Source organism: Onychomys torridus, chromosome 5 (assembly GCF_903995425.1).
Source record: "Onychomys torridus chromosome 5, mOncTor1.1, whole genome shotgun sequence".
NCBI classification, from domain to species: domain Eukaryota; kingdom Metazoa; phylum Chordata; class Mammalia; order Rodentia; family Cricetidae; genus Onychomys; species Onychomys torridus.
The window spans coordinates 136,678,858-136,684,207 of record NC_050447.1 but is presented as its reverse complement, the minus strand read 5'-3'; positions in this window follow the sequence as shown (position 1 = coordinate 136,684,207).

Genomic DNA, 5,350 nt, shown 5'->3' with positions numbered 1-5,350 from the left:
TGTTACCTCCTCACTTCTCCTGTTACATATTATCTGTCTCAGTACCAATTCACAAAATCACTAGATTTTTTTTAAATTAAAGGCAAGTCTATGAGAGACATTCATAATCAATAAATTCATGTAAAAAAAAGCAAGACAAATCAACCTAATGATGCACTTCAAGGTCATAGAAATGAAAGAATAAACCAAATCTAAAGCAGAGAATGGCAAAACGTAATAATTATCAGAGATAAAATTAATGATACAGAAATCAAAAGAATAGCACAAAGGATCAAAGAAATAAGGAATTGGTTATTAGAAAGGATGAGTAAAATTGGCAAACCCTTACTCAAACTAACTAAATGTGAGAAGACACAAATTATTAAAAATCAGACATGAAGAAAGGTGATGTTACTGCAGCTAACACTGAAGTCAAGAAGCTCATTAGAGAAAATGGGGAAAGGGAAGACTCTCTAGGGAAAGGAAGAGAGGTAAATACAGAAGAAGGGAGGTAGATAACAATAAGGATAGCTGAAAAAAGCCACATTGAATCATACTATTAGCTATTTACTTTTTAAAAAATCCCTATAATGCACTTAATTCAGTGTATAAATATACATGTATAGTTTCATTGAACTTTTCTCATCTGTGTTGATGGTGTTCCCTCCAAGAGTCAAAGACCACCTAACAAAAACCCCAATAACAGACATGAAAAGCCCTCTTTTGAGTTGTTGGCCAGTGCTGTCTAAAAGAATAGTAAACTATCCAAAATATATAGCCTATTGCTGTTATCCTTGGTTACCTCCCAGAAGTAAAAGGCAAGCCCCTGTTGCTGAAAACACTATGCACTTCAAAAACAGGACTCAGAGGTCTTTGAGCTCAAATTGACCTGAATTCCCCTCCCCAAGAACTAGCTTTCATGGCACCAAAAGGTGCCATGAAAACTTCCAAAAATAGGGACAACCAACAGTTCCACCCAGACTGTTCACAGAGTGCTACAAAGAGCCTGGGATTAGTTTAAAATCTAGGCTTTCAGAGCATTTTGGTTCTCCATTGAACCAACCAGTAAGAACATAAGGCAATGGCATGAAACTCGTTCCAAAGTGACGTTGACAACCCAACAAACAAAGCTGATTGCAGGACTCATGAAAGAGGGAAGTACAATGGCTGATGGCACTGGGCAGGTCTGTACCTGAATGTTAGATAAGAGATCAGGAAACATCTTTCTGAATCTGGAGCTCTGCTTATTAATCTCTGTACTGATGTCCTTGTAGTGAAAGCTCATATCACAAAACTGCAACTGACTGTCTTGGCAATTCTCCTCACTTCCAACTGTGAATCCAGACTTATGAGCCCTCATTGTTCACATGCTCAGACATTAACCAATCACACTGACCAGTTGGGCTTGGCTCTTTTGATTGGTCAGGTTGCAATCATGTGACTTTTTCCTGTTGGTAGAGAAGAACTCCTGGTGGAGATTCTGAGAGAGAAGTGTAAGAGACTGAGTCTCCTCATGCTCTGTGCCTCAGAGGATGTGCCTGTTTAGGCCTGCCTCCTACATCACACTGCCTTCTCTGCCTATATTCTTCCTTTCTCAGGGCCCATTCATTTCTAAATAGACTTATTCTTTGAGGATCAGAGTTTTCATTTGCTTCCAGCAAGTCATTAACTTTCACAGTAGTGGTTTTTCCCCCAAGATAGTCTAACACTTGATCTAGAGAAGACAGAGCAAAAGTCAACATGCCTGCTGGAGGCAGCTGGTGGCATGTGGGGGGGGAGGGGGAGCACGACTCTACTACAGGAACAGACTACCACCAGAAAATAAGCACATTAGACTATGCAGTCCAATTACCCTGTGTGGAAGGCTTTTCTGCCCCTATAAAGTTCAGCAGCTGCTGGTGCTTTGCCTTACATGGTCCTGGGGGGCCCAGTAGGTCCCCACATTTACTCTATCCCTTTCTTCAGGCACCTCAGAGAAAAACTAATGACAACCATGATCTTGCAGTTATGCCCTTCATCTTTAACCACATTAATACCCTTGCCTATCCAGAGAAGTTGTAGTGGGCAGATCACTGATTTGATAGTAAACCTCTCTATGCTTTACCTTTGACTTGTTTGTCTCATTGATGCTATTAAAGTGTGTTTCCTGCAAACAAATGGATCTCTTATTTATTTCCTGAAAATATCTTAGCCCAAATGCTTGAGATTATATAAAATGACATATGACTTTAATAAATATTAGAGTTCCTTTTTACCTTTTTTTTTTTTTACAGTTTTAATAGTGCTAATATTTTTATAAAGCTATAGGACAAATGAGACACTGATATGGGTAGAATACACCTGTATAGTTTTGGTTATACTCCCATGCATGTAGGCATATGCATCTATGAACATATACATATATCTATAGTCAAGAAATGAACAGTTCTGTCAATATGAATGTTTTGTTGTTTAGGATATATATTTATATATTCATGTCTACTTCTGCCTTCCTAATCTCCCTAATCTCCGGCAAGAACTAACAGTCTTACATTTCATTTTGAAAATGATATAGAAATATAATCAGAAACTATGTATCTTTGGAGAGTTTAACCTTTTTCCCCAGCTTAATTTTTACAAGAATTATCCAGGTCACTGAATGTATCATCAATGATTGTTTTTCTTTTGAGTATTTCTTGGTGGTGAGTATGCACCACCACTTGTCCATTTACCTGTTGAAGGGCACATTTATTTATTGTAATCCGAGACTATTATAAATATATTTTAACAGAACATTCATGTATAGAGTTTTATGTAAGCTGCAGTTTCATTTCTCAAGATAAATGCTCCAAGTAGTTTCTAGGTCATATAGAAACTATAGTTTATTTTTTGTTTCTAATTTTTAAACATGCAAAATTATTTTATAGAGTATCTGTCATCTCCACATTTTGAAATACAGATTTATATTTAGCATGTTCACATTTCATGTCATCATATGGTTGAATTTGTCAGATATTTTTAACTTGTATTCTATATTATTTGGAGGGTTTCTTTTTGTTCTCTTATTCCTTTTTATTGAATTACTTACAGTATAGCATGTTAAAACTTTGCTTATTGTTAAAAATTTTTGTATTATTAGTGACTGTTCTATGTATTACAATGTGCATCACGTCATAATGTACTGCACATTACTCCTAATGCAATTCCAGTGTAACTTAAAATCTTTGTCCTCCCAAAGGCTATAAGGAGATCCGTGGCCTGTACTGCAGCCGGAGGCCAAGTTGATGTCTGAGGGCCTCAATGAGCTGGCTCTGACCCTCACTGGCCACAGCAGAGTGGCACCTGTGGAAACTTGGGCTTGGGAGAGCTGGCTTCATCCCTTACTTGTGTGGCTTGGGAGAGCTGGCCCCAATGGCATGAGCTCAGGAAATCTGTCCCCACTCCTCGCCTGAGTGAGTCCAGGAGAGCTGGCCCCACCCCTTGCCACTGCTGTATGGGAGAGTTGGCTGAGGAGACATGGGGGTGGGAGAGATGGTGGGATGACAAACTCAGCTACCACCCAGACCTATAGCTTTGAGTCGGCCCCACCCATCTACCCATCTAGGAGCTGCTGAAACACATGAAGGGGCTAGTTCTGCGGATCCATAGGCCCAGGATCTCCACCACTAAGGGCAACAGTGGGATACCTGAGAGTCTCAATGAGGTTCCAGTATTGATAGTGTAGCAGAAGCCAGAGGCCTCGAATTAGACAAATGACTCATTGTAATGAACATACTGTGTGATACACAGCTTCCAATGCCACTATGACAAATGAATATGTGATAGACAGGAAAGCCTGAGGAGTGGAATGGCTCATGCATAGAAGGCTGTGGTTGATAGAGGAGCAGGTCATTGCACAGAGTAGTTGGCAAGGGTTTTTTTTCTTTTAATTTTTATTTCTTATTTTTATTTTCTTTTGGGAGGGGAGGTTACAAGGGTGGAGGGCAGGTGTGGAAAGACTGGGAAATTAGTGGGATTGGGGTGGATGATGTGAAATTCCCAAAGGTTCAATAAAAATCATGTTAAAAATTAGGATAAATAATTCATGTGCTTCCATTTGTTTGGCTATTTGTCCCTGTGCTTTTCCAGTCTTGGTCTCAACAGTTCACACTCTTACAATTCCTCCTCTTTCTCAACAATTGGACTCCTGGAACTCCACCTGGGGCCTGGCTGAGGATCTCTGCATCCACTTCAATCAGTTATTGGATGAGAGTTCCAGCATGACCGTTAGGGTGTTTGGCCATCTGATCACCAGACTAGGTCAGATGAGGCTTTCTCTCGACTATTGCCAGCAGTCTACAGAGGATGTATCATTGTGGATTTCTGGGGACCTCTCCAGCACATGAATTATGAACCAAAGGCTGTGGAACCCCCAGCTGGAGCAGGCCCTCTGGATAAGTGAGACAATTGAATAGCTTGAACTGTTTGGGAGGCACCCAGGCAGTGGGACCCAGACCTGTCCTTAGTGTATGAGCTGGCTGTTTGGTACCTTGGGCTTACACAGGGACACTTTGCTCAGCCTGGAAGGAGGGGACTAGACCTGCCTGTACTGAATCCACCAGGTTTAAATGAATCCCCAGGGAGTCTTGGCCCTGGAGGAAATGGGAATGGAGGGGAGGGTCTGGGGGGAAGGTGGGGGTGAGGGCAGGAGGGGGGAAGACAGGGGAACCCATGGCTGATGTGTAAAATTAAAACACAAATATAATAAATTTTAAAAATTAGGATAAATAAATATTAATTGCAACTTCAATAAGCATAGAAATTGAAAGACATAGTCTGAAATGGTATGTGGTTTCATGTATAATGAAAATACCATTAAGTGCCTGGCAGTGGTGGCACACACCTTTAATCCCAGCACTCAGGAGGCAGAGCCAGGTGGATCTCTGTGAGTTTGAGGCCAGCCTGGGCTACCAAGTGAACTCCAGAAAAGGCGCAAAGCTATACAGAGAAACCCTGTCTCCAAAAACAAAAACAACAAAACAAAACAAAACAAAAAAATACCATTAAGAAGCTTTACCCAAATCTGAAACAGTATTTTTTTTTTTTTTGTCATCTGAACTAAGAACATGGTTTTTGAGAGATTTCCATTGGATGAAAAAAGTGCATAATGACAGCAATAAATAACACAAATGCCTGTGGTCAATACTTTATATGATCATCATGAAACTATGCTATCATTTGGTAATTGTCAGCCTTATTAAGTACTCCATCACATTTCATATTGTCAACCAAGAGCAGCCCATTTCCTGCAGACATCTCCTACACAAATGCAAATTCCTAGGTGCACTATGTGTGGTGTATGAACCATTTCTCACTTTTAATTAAAATGGCTGCTCTCATACTGAAAAAAACA